The sequence below is a fragment of the Falco peregrinus genome, chromosome 2, assembly GCF_023634155.1.
Source record: "Falco peregrinus isolate bFalPer1 chromosome 2, bFalPer1.pri, whole genome shotgun sequence".
NCBI lineage: Eukaryota > Metazoa > Chordata > Aves > Falconiformes > Falconidae > Falco > Falco peregrinus.
In genome coordinates this window covers 98,642,729-98,660,114 of record NC_073722.1, presented here as the reverse complement: position 1 = coordinate 98,660,114, position 17,386 = coordinate 98,642,729, and the positions used below count along the sequence as shown (strand labels likewise).

The following is a 17,386-nucleotide window of genomic DNA, read 5'->3' as shown; positions in this document are numbered from 1 at the left end:
ATGCTGCATGGAACTGTTTCTTGGAAGGGTCAGTTCCTTTCTGAGAAAAATCAGCAAGAAAAACCAAGAGAAAACTCCCTTTACTCCTCTAAATACTCCCATGTTGCCTGTTTTCACACTAGATGCTTCAGGGAAAGATAATGTTGTAACTCACTTGACAGGGACAGCAATGGGGAGCTGAGCGCACACGTTCCCTTTCTGAGCTCCGTAGGAGCCTAACAAAGACTTCTGGAAAAATCAGTTTAGCAGAAGCAGTATTGGAGTAGAAATAGGGTGAACTGCAGGTGTGATGCTACCTCAATCAAAGGAAACTTCTAACCAAAAGCAGTCAAAATAAAAGCATCTTAGTGGTTTTCCTTGGGTACAGCTTTCTCAGAAGACATGCATTAATTTCCTTTTTTGGGGGAAGAGAAGTCTTCAATCCTGGGAGAGATCTCTTTGCTTTAATTGCAGGATAGGTATCTGTAATAACAAGTGAATCTTACTGTATTGGTTGGTCAAAGAAATAGAATTTTTCTTCTTGCTGGAATCTCCCTGTGGAATACAGCTTCTGGAATCTAAATTCCTTGCAAAACATTTCCCTTTGTTTTATGAGCTGAAGTCTTTAAGATGTCATTACTGCTGTCAGGTAAGTTAAAAAGAAAACCAGAAAGCTGTCCTATTTTTGTGTTTTATTTTTTTATTAGAAGCAATCTTTATTTTTAATAGCTTAGAGTTTTTGAGGATTGAGGTTATTATGTGTTGATATTTGAAGTCTAGAGTAGTTGGAAGTGTGTGAAATAGCATAGGCCACAAGTTCTACCAGTAACTGAGTAGTTGAAAATGCTTAAAATCTCTGGGGTTCATTCTAAAATCCAGCTGGCTGAGGTTGCTGAGTCTTTGGTAGTATAGTGTTGGTGACTTCAGGTGAGCAGGGAAAATGTAGTATATCGGGCAGAAAATAAAAACCTAGGTTGACATTTTGTAGGTAAAACTTGTCTCTGTGTATTTATAAACAAAACTTCTAAAACCCCTATATTTCAGAGGAAATGGGAAATCATCTGCTTGTCTAAAATCCGCTGGGAGTTTAGCTTGTACATGGTGAGAAACATCTCTTTAAGAAGTGAGTGCCCTTTCTATTGAATTTTGGCATAATACAACTTTTTTTTCTAACTTGGAACACTGGTTTTGTTTCACAGAAATTCCAGCTGATGTTTCTTTGCTCTTAGGGGGTAAAATCTGAGAATACGGTCTCATGAGGATGGGAATTAGAGAAGACTGGGTACTGAGAGATTCGTAGTAATCCATAAGTAAACTCCAGGAGTAAATTGAGTCTTGGGGAAAGCCATTTAAGGGAGGAATTTGTTCAGTCACATCTGTCAAGCTCTGAAAAGCATGTGAGGAAGTAGGTGTGCAAAATGGATGAAGAAAGGGGAAAGCATAGATACCCTGCACAAACAATGTTATAAGTATTTTCTAACACAGTGACGCTGTTAGGTACCCAAATCCCACTGTGTCCTCTATACTCCCCATGTCCCTGAAGCCACACCGATCTCTAGAGTGGGTGCACCTCAGTATCTGCTGATCTGAGCTTCCTGAGGCTAAGCCACACCGATCTCTAGAGTGGGTGCACCTCAGTATCTGCTGATCTGAGCTTCCTGAGGCTTGGCCTGCTGAACAGCAGACCCTGGCTTTGCTTCAGGAGCTCTGTAGCATCTACTTTGATGCATAGCGTTGGTGATGTGGCCCCTGCATCCTGCACAGCGTGTATCTGGAGAGTTTGGGCACAATGTTTCCTGAGCATCAGTTTATGTGCAGCAACATCAGGTGAAAAAAGACTGTCCAATGTTCTAGACAATACTTCCTTCTCAGTAATTGCAATGCAGCTCCTCGTTCTGTATTTTTATTTATCATCATTTATCCTTCTCTTCCTGGAATATTTGTTCCCTGTTTCATACTTGCTGCTGTAGTTTCTCTTCTCCCATCTTTTCTCTGCAGCCCTTCTGCTCAGTCCTCCCTATGCTCAAGTTACGGCCTGATTTAGAAGGACTTCTCAGAATTCTTGAAATATTGTTGAGTGCAGATAGCAGCAGGAGCATCAGCCATGAGCTTCTTGCAGGTCTGTCAGTTAAGTCAGCCTGGTTATCTTACCAGCGGGAACAAATTGCATTGCAATTGTCTGGGTCTCTGAAAGGTTTGGTTTCAGTGTGATTTGGTGCAAATGGCTATGTAAGTATTCAGTTTGGCCTGTAAACTGTTTTGCCTGGGTCAGTATCAAACCTGCTGCATGTGTATATGAGTCGTCTTCTGGTTGTTTTTAGGATTTGGCAGCTGCTTGACTTAAAAGAAAACATGAAAGGGAAAGGGAGAGGGGAAGGGCGAGTAGGGGAGAGAGGACAAGGGAGGGGATGGAGGGGAGGGGGGAAATGGAATGAAGAGGAAAAAGAAAAGACAAGGAAAGGAGAAAGGAAAGGGGAAAGGAAAGGAGAGGGGAAAGGAAAAAGCAAAGGACAAGAAAATAAAATGAGGAGGGGTGGCCTTGAACAGCAATGGGAAATTAAACTTCTTCCATGTAGAAAAGGAGGAGGAAATCCAGGAGTGCAAGCCTACTGTTTGCTCCTCATTTAGTCTGATTTATCCTGCCCCCAAAGTGGCTAGTCCTGCCTATCTGATCTTCCAGACGAATACCGTGTTTGCCTTTCGGTAGAGTTGTGGCAAGCTCTTGCTTTTCCAAAATTCTGTGAAGCAGGCCTGCCCAGCTGCAACACCTATCGTGGAGGTAGTGTGCATGTTGCAGGATGCGAGGCTGGCTGATGCAACGTTTCAGAAACGTGCTGGCCTCTTGGGTAGGTGAAAAGTTGTATTTCAGCTTTGCTGGTGTTGCTGGTATCCATATATTATGCAAGTGAGATAAATGGCAAAGCAAGCCCTTGTTACACACACATCTGCATGAATGGCTCAGGTGGGCAACACAAAGACTTCACTGAGTGTGAATAATCTTACCGCCTTAACAGGGGTAGTTGAGTGCATAAAACCGACTGTATGGGGCAACTGAACGTTCTGCTTTGTGTAGTGAAGTGTGACTATGTGGTCAGCTGTACCTCCTGCTGGAAGCAGGTATATCCATCCCCCCTTTTCAGTTCCTATTGCTGAAATTGCCTTTGGGATCTTCTAGTATCCGTTCTTAGATCTTCATTGCATTAGAAGCCATTCTGTGATGTGCAAGCCAAATTGTGTACATTAGTGGTTGTGGTGTGGTGTGACGTGGTTGGATCAATATGACCAATTGATTTGGTAGTAGGAATAAAGTTGGTGCCAGGAAGGTGAGAAGAGTTCGGGACTTGCTTTCTTTTAGAACTGCTGTGGGCATGATTGAAAGCCTGCCTTAGCAATTTAGGGCAAAATCTAAACACCCTGCCAGGGCAGCTGTCTGTCTGTCCCTTTCCAGCTCATGGCACATGTGGGCAATTCTGTTTCATTTTGACACTTCTCACTGAGAAATCTAGTTTGGGTATCCTCATCTTTGCAATGAATCAAGAGGATACACATGGAGGGTTACCTGGCTCAGGTGACAGTTACTTTGTCCACCTTTCTTACGTACGTAAGGAATGGATAAACTTGTCAGCTTAAGCCTAGCATAAATTAATGTGTTTAAAACCTCAGACTAACTCAGACCATGAAAGAGTTTGTAAGTCCTATTTTAAAGGAGCCAATTTAATCTTTTTTTCACTAAAACTTGTGAACATTTGTGTTGAGCAATACAGTAGCAGAAGCAAAGAGGTTATTGCCTGTGTCTGTATGATGGAATGCATGCATATATATGAAGGAATAAATCATGAGGTTTTGTTTAATAGTAAAGGAAAAGAAGGAGAATAGACATGATACTGTAGGAAGCTTGGAATATTGTGAAGCAGAGCATAGAGACTACTTAAAAACTGTTTGTAGAGCTAAATTCCATGGCACACCAATCTGGTACGAAGATGCATGGTTTTATTCTTATTGTTGTTTTTGGTTGTTGTGGTCTTTTTTGATTTGGGGTGTTTTGGTTTTTGGGTTTTTTTGTTTTGTTTTGTTTAGGGTTTTTTATTTTGTTTTTAGTAAAACCCTGGTCTTTGTTTTCAGAAGCTTCACGACACTTGTTTATCTCTGTGCTAAATGGGACCGATAGCTGTACAGAATTTAATGTGTCCATTTCCATACTGATTTTTTAATTGCTCATCCTTCTTAGTCAGATTTATACGGTGTAATGGAAATGAAAGAGTTTAAAAAATGTATCTCCTGTTAAGAGTGCCCGTGAAAACTGGGCCCTGGTTGGGAAAGGGGTGTGTGTGGCAGCTGTGATTTAGCGTTGCCTTTGATCACAGTGCAGCCCTGTTTGAGGCGATGCTGCATGCAGGCAAAGCAAAGGCCTGGGTTTTACTGATCTCATGAGCTCCTGAATAGGGCTAGAAGGGGAATGACAGAGGAAGAAGAAAGCTTTGAAAATGAAAAGGAAACCCTGTGAACCCGGCCAGCATTATTGGCTGGATTTGCCTACCAGGGAGCCGCTCAGTTTCTGCCAGGCTAATTCTGCCCCAACTTCTCTCCCCCACACCCCCGACCCCACCTCCCCCTCTCTCTTCCCTTTCAGTCTTTCAGACTTTTTTTGTTTTTTGAGGCATGGCTGTAGTAACTCGGTTCTCAGGCTGGGAACCCACTGAGCTGTTGCCATGGTCACTGGGAAGCTCTTCGTGCCATGTGCTTCAAAGGGAACCTTTCCCCTCCTGGAATTCCTGCTCCTCTGCACACAGCACAATGAGGCTCCTTCTCCTTTGCCTGCCAGTGCACGCGTTCTTGTGCTCCAGCACTGCGGCTTTGCTCGGGATGGAAGGGAAGAGCGGCGTTGCCTGCGGTACCTGTTGCGTGCTGCATCCACGGCACTGGGGTGGCAGTACCTGCATGGGTCCCACACGCTCCAATATGCAGCACTTTCTTCTTCTCCCACCCCGGTCGATTTTTGAGCAAATGACATCTGTCAAGGCAGTCAGATACAACCCAGCAGTGCCAGTGATTTTTTATTGCAGCGTAGGATCGCAAGAAGATGCTGACGATTTGCTTAGAAGTAGCACTTCTTCCCTTTCTGCAGGCTCGAAAGTCCACAGGGAAGGATTTTGTTCTTGTTTGTTTTCCAGGGACTGCTGAAGGGACTCTTCTTTTGTGTTAGTAGGATGTGTGTAGTTGAGGATATGCATCCGAGTAGAAGCTAACAAAGAGAGGATGTCCCTGCTACTACAGCTTCCTGTTTTCTTCAGATCAAAGGAATCTGTAATATGAGGAAATTCCTGACAGTTCTTCCAGCATCCATTCACTTCTTTTTTCTCTTTTAAGAGTTCATTTACAAAAACACTGACACAAATACTAACTGGAAGAATTTCTTGTTTTGCCATGTCATCACTACAATTATACTACTGAGGCTGGGGCCAAAATCATCATAACTTGAGTCTGCATTAAACAGCCCAGCTGTGATTCCTAACTTTTTAACAGTTTAGTTTAAGTATAAAAATTCTTACAAGGTAGTCAAATGAGAAATCATGGGTCTATGTTGGTAGTTTAGTTCCTGAATAAAGAGCGATCTGTTCTAAGACTTGAGAAACAAGAGAGCCTGCGGGGAGTCAATTTTAATCCTTCTCTTTTGGAGTTACTGAAAGTAATAAAAAAAGAAGGCAAACTGAACAAAATCAACTTACACCTTTATAGTAATAGCCTAAATTAAGCATGCAGGTATGTGTACAAGTTAGAATTACAGTGACTATATAAACATACCTTTTGTTTCTGTATAACATTAATAATTTTATATACGGGTTAGATAATTTCCTGTAGAAACGGATTCAGTTCAGTTGTAGAAGTGCATACAGAATTTAGGCAAATGCTTTCCCATGCTGAACTTACTCAGAAATTAGGAATGAGCTATGCAGGAGATAAAGATCTAAAATTACTGAGAGACATGTCCAAAAACATCGATCAATGTTTCCAAAACTTTGCTTGTTCAGATACTTCCAGCTGGTAGGGACAGCTGCAGCAACCCACACTGTGATGCGTCTGTGCCACATGCGGTAGAAGGTACTGTCGCTTTCGGAAAACTTCTTGCATCCATTTATGGTGGATGGATGGAAAACTTCTTGCACCCATTCCACCTGTGGTATCTGTTCCACGGTTCGGGGACCTTTTCTGCCTTCTGTTTCTCAGCCCGTGTTTCTTTGTAAACAGCATCTAAAAAGCATTTGGGCTTCATTTTGAGGCTGTAGTCTCAAAATTTACAGCAAAGTTTAATTGGTCTGACTGAAAAGTAATAGTATGAGTGACTTTTAAGCTGGTTGGTTGGTTTGTTGGTGGGTTGGCTGGTTTGTTTCACTGTGTGGCTACATGAAGGTTTGTGTCGGCAGCGTAGTGTCCGGTGGAGGAAGGAACAAGTAAGAGAAGGAGTCTAAAAGAACTGCTCTTTCTGATGGCAGTGCTGGCCTAAGCGCAAGTAAGACGGAGACTGAGAAAAGTTGTTCAGTGCTGGGAACTTAATATTGGTTGCTTTGAACTCTCAGGCGTTCTGTGTTAAGGAGGAAGTTGATATGAAGCAGAAGTTTCTTGAATGAGACTAGACTCCCTTGGTTGTGGACTAGTTGATAGGTGCCGAAACTGATCAAACCACAAACTACGTTGTTTATCAATCCCATTGTTCTGTAATGAAAAAAAGAGTGTGTTTTGAGGGGGGAAGTAGCATCCTGGCTAGTGTTAAAGAGACTGACCTTCTTAATCAGTCATGTTCTTGAAGAATCTCCACTAACTTTGCATTTAAATTTTTCATTTCCATGGTCTGTTGTCATAGCACTGCCTAAAATTAGAGTTAACTGTGAAAAGAAGTAGTATATGTAATTGTAATCCCTGCCATGCGCATGTTTTTCTCACTGTATTTGTTCTAAAGAATATTTTGAGAAACAGAATTACCATTTTTCTGAAGCACCAAAGAAGAGTATAGGTGCTGCAGTGTTGTGCTGGTTGTTTCTTTTTATTCCTCACTTCATTATAATTTATAATGTCCGGGACACCTGAAATGTTAACATCCATTTTAAACAACCCATAAGACGTCTTTAAAAAATGATATTTGAAGCGATACTGTTCCTTGTGCAAATGTTTTTGCTGTCATTTATCTTTCTTCTGACATTCTCTTGTTTCTTAATTCCCCAGTGCTAGCACTGTGATCAGACCTCCACAGCATATACGCATAACCGTTTCTAAGAAAATTGTGTAGATGAGGTCAGAAGAGGGGATGATATGTTGTTTTTCAGGAAGAAGCTGGATTTTTGTAATGACAGACAGAAATAGTCCTCATAACCTTCTGGGTGGGGATGAGTATGTATTTTTGAACAAAAAGAAGATGAAAAATCACTTAAAGTGAAATGCTTTTGCCAAAAGCTCAGTGTATTTCTGTTTCCCATCTCTTTGTCTCTTCTTCCATGCCCCATAGACCATACTCTTTAAAAACAAGCCTATTTTAACAGAATAAAGATGGGGAAAGAAAGAGGAAGAAATGTTGCACGTACAAGTGTGTGGCTGAAGTGTGAAGCGGCAGTCTCATCACTGTAGTTGAGTCTTGAGTTCGTTTGTACCTTTTTACATCCTTCTGGTCTGTGACTACTTGCCACCTTAATTTCAGCAGGCCCTTCAAGGAGAGAAGGGAAAAGCTGAGCACAGGTAAGAGAGCTGCAAAGCAAGGCAATTAAATTCTGGAGGCAGAGGAGTGTACGGATCATACGGTAAAAGATGTAAAAGGAAGAAAGGAGCTGGACCAAAGCCAGGGAGGGGAGCGCTCAAAGGAATGGACAAACAAGGGCTGAATCAGGTTATGCAGTTCAGAAGAAGCAGATCTATCAGGTTTTAATTCATGGGTGCTGGCGGGCCCCTTCCGCTGGCAACGAGTGCCAGCAATCTGTTACTGTATTATTTTACTAACTTCCTTTTTGTGTTCACTGCTCAGTTAGGAAAACCAACAGCTATTTGTGAAGAAAGGCTGTCTCTTACGGTTCTCCCTCTGGGCACTCCTTAGATTTGCTATTGTTGGATTGATTACTTTAAATAAATGTCCACTTTTAGAGCTGAGTCCTTAGCAGTCCCCACCGCCATCTTCACCCCTTCCCAACCAACTGTGGAACACAGCTGCTTCTCCCTTTAAGCTAAAGAAGCAGCTGTTGTTGCACATGTGTTACCGGAGTCTTTGCTCAGTCAGAACTCTGAGATTCAGGGAAGTCCAGGCTGAGTAAAGACTGAGGAACAATTCTTTAAGTTACGTTGCACATGATAATAATAATGATAATAATGATGATGATAATAATAACAACAACCATCATCATCATCATCATAAGTATTTTTATATCTCATAAGTTTTTTGACCCTCATGATTCTATGTGCCTTGTAAGCCCCTCAAACATTGGGAGATATTTTTATTTTATGTGCAGAATCTACCTGTTTCTCTAACACGAGAAATGCCCAGTGGCAGCCATGTTGGAAGAACTACAGAAATGGAATTTGAAGCAGAAAAGTGAGTGGGCATGTAAGCGCAGCTATGCTGGAGAATAGAAATGAGCACAAAAGAAGGCTGGCAAGCAGGATCAGATAAATGGATCAGAAAGTGAAGAAAATAAGAAGCAGATATGGAGGCAGGGAATGGAATTATTAAGGACTTCATAGATGAGTGACACGCCTAATTTTGGTGCACTAAGAGGCAGAAAGCTTTGAAAGAAATTGGAGAACTGGGGAATGTAACCAGAGCTACATCAGAAGGACTCCAATATTCACTGTAAAAGATAGGCAGATACAGTCAGCTGTGGTAGAAAACAGTGGATCATAAGAAATTGCAGACATTAAGTGGGAGTGTTTTGCAGTGATTTTCACAGGATTGAAAGGGAGGAAAGAGAAAAACTTAATAGGACACAAATTGTGCCTCATATCCTACTCTGTTGAGATAATTTGACAGAAGCTGTTTTTCTGTTCTAAGCATTTTGTGTTCATGATGGCCAGGTGGACATTATCTAGAGGTGTTTGTTTGGATGACGTGATGATTAAATGTTTGAAGGAATCAACTCCAAATGAATCAAGTGATCATACTGTGAACTCAAAATGAGTATGAAGTGGGCTTTTTGGTCAATGTAGGGAGCACTGACCAAGCCAGTTGCAATTCTGGCAGGTTATTTCCTGAAGATTAGAGCTGGACATGTCCGTGGTATGAATTCTCTAGACAAATTAGGTATATATTATCAACATTTGCATAGCTCTTGCCTTAGAATTGCTCAACATGCATATGAAACTCACGAAAAATCAGAAGCATGTATGTATTCTAGTGCATTAATGTCCCAGTTGTTGGCCCATTGGTGTTTTGTTTGGTTGGTAAACCAAGAGAATATATCACAGACATCTATTTTTCAAAATGCTCAAAGAACTTGGTCATCTTTGGATAGGAAGAAGGATGGACCTTAGTGCCAAGGGTCCAAATTATGAGGGGCTGGGGGGCATTTGTGAAGAGCACAGAACACGTAGGCTCCCGAGTCCATGAACAGTGTTGAAACTCCCAGAGGGTCCCTTCAGCTGACTGCAAGGGACTAATGAGCCAGCCTGGCTGTTTATGGGCTGTGGTTAACCTCTTGCAAGTTAGGATTTCCTGTCGCCAGCAATGAGCTGTGACCGCCAGCACCACAGTGTTAATGATGAGGTAGGGGCTGATGAATGGCTGGACTCCAGACAGCAGCCTTCACTGGCAAAGAATCAAGTGGCTAGAGGGGGAAAAACATTGATGTCTACAAGAGAAATAATGCAAACTCCAGAACCTATAATTCCCATGTTTAAAAAAAGAAAGGGAGAAAGAAACTGGGGACAAATTCAAACCAAGTGGAGCTTTTATCTCTGCATTCTGAATAGAAGATTGTTCTTCAGCAAAACTGGCTGCAAAAGCCAGGCCAGTTAAAACAATATGCAGGCTGCTTGCCTCCAAGTAACCAGAAATTGTTGGCTCGGAGTAGCCTGCTCTGAGGAGCCAACCTGCTGGGAGACGTTATCCAAGCAACGGCCTGAATGTAATTCCTCCTGCTGTGGAATGGCTCTTTGGCAAATGAAGACCCTAATTAGAGATGGAAGGGTTTCTATTTTGTTTTTCTTTAATCCTTACCCTGAGGCCTCTGCAATACAGCCATGTCTCTGCTTGTGTGGAGAGAAGTTTCCAGTTTCCCTTTGTAACAAAAATCCTCCACCTTTTTTATTCTTCCCCCCCCCCCCCTTTTTTTTTTTTTTTTTAAAAAAAAAGAATCAACAGCTAATAATAAGGGCCCACCACAGTTTGGGACCTCGAAACTAATCTAATCTAAAACCAAGGATCACTGTTTGAAAGCAAGTCCATGTCATCCTGTATTAGCCAGCCCATGGAACGTTGCTAGATAAACTGGAATACTGGCCCACCATGCATCTTTTTACTGCTGAACTCCCTACCCAAGCTGATTCTTCTAGTCAAGAGGGAGAGGGATGATCTCACTGAACCAGTAGTATTCTACTGAATTCCAAGGGGATTTTACAGGCCTTCGTTCACTCAGAAAGATTGAAGTCCCTTAACTGGGAGTTACATACATATTTTGTAGTCTTGGATGCAGATGCTTATCCCTGACCGAGAGGACAGAACATCCAGGGGAATGTGCAACAGCATTTTTAACTCTGATGTGTGTAGAAGTAAAAATACATTTGCTGCTTGACAGCTCACCTTGCTATGTGTGATGTCGGTCAGAACATACTCTCCCAGACTGCGGGCAGGCACCCAGTAACACTGCAAAGAGCACGGCATTTTCTGTCACTATTGAGACTTGGATCGACTGTTTCATCACTGCAGATGATGACTGTGTTATCTCCAAAATGTCATTGTTTACGGTGGATATCAACCTATGGATGAAGGCCAGCTACTTGAGAATGAGGCTAAGCAAGGCAGATGATACTAAGCAGAAGACACTGTGAATTCCTATCAGTTTTTACATTTGAAAATAGGTATATATCCAAGATTGTTCCGAATCACTACTAACTTTTCATGCTTGGTTATGCTTGCTTTCATTTCTTCTCCGTACACTTCTTCATACTCAGATCTTGTCATACTTTCCAGATAGAGGATAGCAGTGTGATATTAATAAGTGCAAAGCTCTTCAGCCTTTCAAATGACTTTTGGTTAATTTAGACATGTCGGTACGTCTTGGATAGACTACTGTAAATGCCTCGGATTTGTTCTGTTCTTTACATCATTTCACAAAGGCTGAATCTGTTTGAAATTTCTCCTCTTTCCTAAAATATTTACCTGAAGCTGCGAGCTGGGAACCATGGCCCAAAACTGCTGTTTGGTTGAAAAGACCTTTCTGCGGTAAGGTGAGGCTTGTTTCTCAGGAGGATTGAACTTCCCCATTGAATTGACTGATTGGGATGGAATTCCTGCAGGACTTAGAATTTTTGAAAGTTTTGCCATCTCCTGTTCTAAATGCAAGACATAATTCCTGCAATTCTTTGTTTTCCCTTTGGATGTATATATGTGCCAATCTATAATATTAAGGTAGTGTTCTGTTAGAGCGCATGCCTTGTTTATCTGAGATAGGAGGAACTTTGGTACACGCAAACTATTGACACAGCTTTGGTACTAGAGGGATGGCTTCTTCCAGTAGTCTAGGTTAATAGTTCCTTTAATTTACAACTCCTCCAACAGTTTCCCATATCTCCATTTTTTAATGGCTTCTCTCAGCACCACAGCATGCTTGTATGTATGTTTATGTAATTATCTTGGGTCCAGTTTGCTGTTTCTAGTTCACCTACTTTCAGTACACCTTCAATGCAAAGGTAAGAGTTATCTGGGTTGGCTGCAGTGATATTATCTAGTATGTGATTCTTTAATATGTAATTTCCAAAATATACTCATTTTGTGAGAATTATATTTAGGAGGTAACTTTATACAGGAATTGTGTTGCCCTGAAAAAGCCTGAAGGTTTAAAAAACGTAACGGGATATCTGTGTAATACCGTCAGTTGTCATGATTGCATCCATGCCGTTCTTGCTGAGTCTGCGAGGTTCTCTGCGAATATGTTACCTACTTCAAGACCTCAGTCCCCTCCTTCGCCCTTTTCTAGCACTCACCCTTCTCTCTGGGACCGTGCCTTCTGACGGCAGCAAGCCTGCTGGCCCGCGGAGTGGGCTGTGATGGCAGAGGTGGGTTTGGGGAGCCGTGTCCCGTGGCTCTGAAATGTGTCACAAGAGATTTACAACCATCAGGCTTCCCCCTGTCCAGGATTAAATAAATGTCTTTTTCATGTTTTTTTCACTTGGTCTAGACTCAGAACTGATCACAATGTTTCTCCCTAATCCCAGAAAAGAGAGATACTTCTGGTTTTTTTTCTTCCTCATTTTAACTATTTGATAGCCTTTCAGTGCCGAGTAGCATGGATCACATTGGTGTGTGTCTTAATGTGATTACGTATTGCACGAGGTGATGTTTTTCTTAAACTGAAGTACATAGTTTGTAAAGTTTTAAATTTTTTTACAGAAAAGTACATTGGTTTTTAATTGTGATTGTTTTCAAATTTAAAAATATTGCTTCATGCTTTTTGTCTTTATACTTCTTAATCAATAAAGCAACTGTCATAATGCCATATAATGAAGTATCTATAGGCACATGAATAAAACATATCCCAAAGTGCCAGGGAAGTTGAGTTGACTGTTCCAGTCAGGACGGGGTTTTACGCTAGGGATTTGACTATCTCGTTGTGATATTCTGCCTTTGCTTTCAGACAGAAATCTGAAAGTTCCTATTTTTGTTATCTCAGGAAAGATTTGAAATGGCATCCTGCTTATGCTTGGCTTAAGGTAGATTCTGGAATTACTGGGGAATTGTACATTAACAGGGCTGAGGCATCAGTTGGTTAATTTGTAACGTGCTGTTTGCAAAGTAGATGATGTCCTTTTCTCCTTCCTCCTCTGCCCTGCAGGATTGCCCTGTGGCCTGCATTTTTAGCTCCAGTGGTGGTTCAAGGGGCAAGGTATTTTTGGTGGTTGACTGAGCCTGATAGCAGTGCAGGGGGGAGAGGGGGGATGCCTCTGTTGTGCAGATGTTGTCTGTATTCTCTGTAGCTCTGAGAGAAGAAGAGGGTTTGCGGTTTGACAATTGTAATGAAAAAGTGTATTTGACATAATGCTGTGGGGTTTGTGCAAGATTCTCAGTGGCAGGTGGGGTGCAGCAGACTGTTTCACTCCAGTGTCTTTGCCTGTGGCTGATCTTCCATGCTTTTGCAAGTACAATTTTGAGTCTGCCACAGAAATGGGTTTTATTCTGCTGAGATAACGTTATATTTTCTTTTTGCCAACGGTAGCTGCTGCTAACTGAATATGTTGTGGGTAGTCAGATGTCGATAGGAAACACCATCCTTGCTTTAGGAGATAGGGGTCCAGATGTATTTTCAAAATCATCTGAATAGTAATAGCCACTTGTAGTTGATGTTTTAGCAGCCAATGTAGTCGTGTTCTTAAACGTACTGACAGATTTTGCTGAGCTGTTTTGGGGGCTTTTTTTCCTCCTCCTTAATGGGATGTCTCTTTTGGGCCCAGTTATGGGGAGGAGCATCTAAAGTATTGCAGTGAACAGTACTTTCCTTTTTGCACTAGTAAGTATAGTGCTTTAAAGCCTGCTGGGCTGTGATACGGAATCAAGGTGGAAAGACCTTCCTGAAATCCATGTGTGTCTTGGTCCTGATAGGAGAGTACACCTGGCTTGAAGACAGAACCTTTATACCAAGCAGAAGTCTCAGTCATGTCAAAACACAGGTTTGGATTTTATTGCCTAGCTTCGTGTGATGGCATTTGTGTCATATTGAAAATCTAATGCTGCCTTCCATGGAATGGGGGTGCAGCTCGTACCCACTGCTCGGTTTAAGAGTTCTTTAAGCTATACCTCTTTTCTGAGGAAAGGCTTTGAGAGCATGAGGGTCAGACCACCATTCAGCTGACTGAAATGGCAAACTGGCAATGGCAACATCTGCTTGTCCAGACCTGCAGATTCATCATGCATTTTATGTAAGAACCAGTGGTCTCTTTCTCATCTATAGAACTTCCTGGGTTTGCCCATACTTAACTGAAAACTCCTTTAAACTCAAGAGTCTCTGCAGAAGTTAAACCCTGATAATGTAGGCTCCCAATGCTTATTTTAGCACCAAAGTTGTCCTCTGCTAATAGAACAAAATCAAATGAGGACAGGTCTGTGGAAGGCAACTAGAAAAGCCAATATTCCAGAACCTGGTACTGACTGCATTTTCTGTGTTGTAGCTCTGGTAATATTGTCTACGTCTTTGTGGCCTCACTTCTTGATATGGAGAAAACAGGTGCAGATCAGTTGCTTTGTGAGTGCTAAAAATTGTTGGAACAGATTTTGCTGCGTTTGAGTCTGCTCAAGAAAAAAACCATGACTACTATATTCCTATATTCATCATTTATTTTGGTGAAATATTGCTGATGGAAACCTCATCCGTTAGCTGTATTCCCTAGCAGTCAAGATTGTTGAAATCCTTGACCTGCCTTTCCAGACCAGTAAAGCAAGACACTGGACCTTTTCATTGAAATCGTGTTGTTGTTGCTTGCTGCTGAGTGTTGCTTACATGTTACCAATATGCTGTGTGAGAGGCTGACTGCTTATTTCAGAGGACCAAAGACAGCTGATGAAAGAATTCGCTATAAAAAAGACTTACCTTCACACCACTGGCATAACCCCACTCTTCTGGCAGATTAATGACCACTAACTCCACAGCGTGGAGAGTTCTGACAGAATATTGGATCTGATGGGCTGAGTTAAACAGAAAATATGCCTCATGTTCAATGATTTTTAGTTCATAGAGAAATCGAGGGGGGAAACCTCAAAAACTGACAGAGGGAATGCAAGTTTGGTTAGGCTGGCTCAGTTCTTATCTAAATAAGGATGTATAAACCAATTCTCTTGACTGCTCTGTTCAACAATCTTTGCATAGAGTTAGAGCAACCCAGTTATCATATTTTCTGCCCCAAAGAGCATGAGATGTATTGAAAAAAAATGGAAAAGAAGAGGGAAGGGAAAAAAGTCACAGTTACACCTCTTGGACCTGTGCTGTTTCCCTCAGCACTGACTGGGAACACGGTTTTGCTTTTGGGATCCATAGGACTGTTCTCTGCATGCTGTGTATATCTGCTTCCTGCCTGGTTCATTTTGGAGGACCAGCTAATAGTACATGCTGGAAGCTGCTGGAATAGAGTTGGGAGAATTTGCTAAAAGCAGTTTACTGGCATCTGTACTGGTTACCACCTAAACTATTGCCCAGTCTTCCTCTCCCCATCTTTATCATTTTCTGAACCCAGAGAATAAATCAACTCTCTCATGTACCACATACCATAGTTAGAATTAGTATTTGTTATTTACAGTGCACTAAGTTCCAAGAGGAGAGTTCCTAGAGTTGGATGAATGATCCAACTAATCCAGAAGGCTAACCCCAGGAAGACAGATAGATAGTTCTTAATGCAAGGGCATTTGTGAGAACGTTGCATTAGAACAGCAGGATGTATCCATGGGCTTACAGAGGCAGCCAATACTTGTAAAGCATCTTTTTCTCCCATTAGTTCATCGGTTTTATCTAGGATGCTATCTTAAAAAAAAGGAAAGTGTATTTATAAAGAGTAATCTGGGTCTACCAATAGCCATTTCCAACAGAAGGTATTGAGTTACTATCTTAATAAATGTGTAATACCTTACTATGTTGATGTAAATGACAGAGCCAAGAGTGATTAATGAACTTTGATTTCCCCACGTATGGTTCCAAGCCTCAGTCCTTCTCTCATCTGTAAGTTATTCAGTCTCTGCAACCCATTAAGAGCATCATGTCCTCATATGTAGGTAGAGCTGTATATTGTGAGGGAATTCTAACTCTGGCGAAGAAGTGCATATAAGGAATAAAGGCTAATGTTGTTGCATGATTTTTTTGTTAAACGGGGACTTTCTTAAGCAACTTTTCTTCTTAAGTTGGTTTCTCCACTGTTGCATAATAACTGACATAGTGATTGGAATGAGGCCATACTAAAAAGCAGAGGGGATGCTTGCAATGTTCGTATCTGCAAGCGTATAAAGGTCCTTCTAGATGTCAGCAAGTGGCTGACCTTCTTACTGTTCCGATTGTTGCTGTCCTACCTGATTAGAATGAATGAGAGGAAGCAGTGCACCTGCTTAATAATCGTCAGGTCCCTCGGGTTGAAAGTTTGTCTCATCAAGGAAGTTGTTGCTTCCTGATTGTGTTAGCCTGGCCCCCAGGGAGGGAGTGCAGGGCTCTTCACATCTTTGGTTTTCTTTGAGGTAATGACTAAAATTTCCTCAGGCCTGGAGATGTGAGGAGATACTTTCCCCATACTTCTGTCATATGCGTTTCCTCTCATCTTATCTAGATTGCAGGGTCTAGTAAATTCTTCCACATTTTAATCTGAGAGAGTATTTAATATGCATCTTGCTGGTAATGGTTATCAACAGTGAGTTTGTAAAAAACAGCTGTCTAAAATACACTCTAAAGTAACTTTTTGTCAGCCTTCTCCATGAACTATGACAATTTCTGTGCAAATGAAAACACTACAGAAACATGGATGAAGACGGTATTATGTATTTATAATAAAAATCCTTTTAAAATATGTAATCAATGCTCTGTATCCTTCTGTTCACATTTTTCTTTGAGTATCAAGTAGCCAAATGCGTTCTTCAGTAGAGGGCTTCTGGTAGAGCCCTAGGCTGGTGATGTTTACAGAACTGAGGAAGGGCAAATTCAAAGGTGGCTTCTGTATCCATGGTCACTTTAGGTCGTTACTTTAGAGGCACCTACATCCAGCATCCAACTAGGGAAGGTGGTCCAGTGTCTACCAGCTGTTGAGTGAAGTCTAGCCGATGGCAGGTCTCTAAGGTGTCACTTGGAAAGCTTCCTAAAGGGGCTGAAGCTCTTAACGATAGTTATAGTCAAGGTGCATATTCTCTATATTTTATGGTACAGGCAAGTACAGGTACTGTTTAATGTCTTTATCGATGATCTGGGTGAGGGGATCGAGTGCCCCCTCAGTGAGTCTGAGAGGACGCCCAGCTGGGGGAGCGTTGCCGTGCCGGGGGGCAGGGGCTGCAGGGGGGCTGGGCAGGCTGGGCCCTGCCCGGGGGTCACACCAGCCCCAGGAGCTGCGGGCGGGGGGCTGGGGGCTGCCCGGCGGGAAAGGGCCGGGGGGGCTGGTCAGAGCCGGCTGGGCATGAGCCCCCCATGTGCCCAGGTGGCCAAGGGGGCCAGCAGCCCCCTGGCTTGTGTCCGAAACAGCGTGGCCAGCAGGGCCGGGGCAG

General features: G+C 42.2%; 1 protein-coding gene across 2 annotated transcripts in view; it reads left to right on the top strand.

Annotated features, from left to right (window-relative positions):
* ZNRF3 (zinc and ring finger 3) overlaps positions 1-17,386 on the top strand; it is a 96,353-nt gene that overhangs the window by 60,460 nt on the left and 18,507 nt on the right. The gene's annotated exons all lie outside the window — the stretch shown is intronic.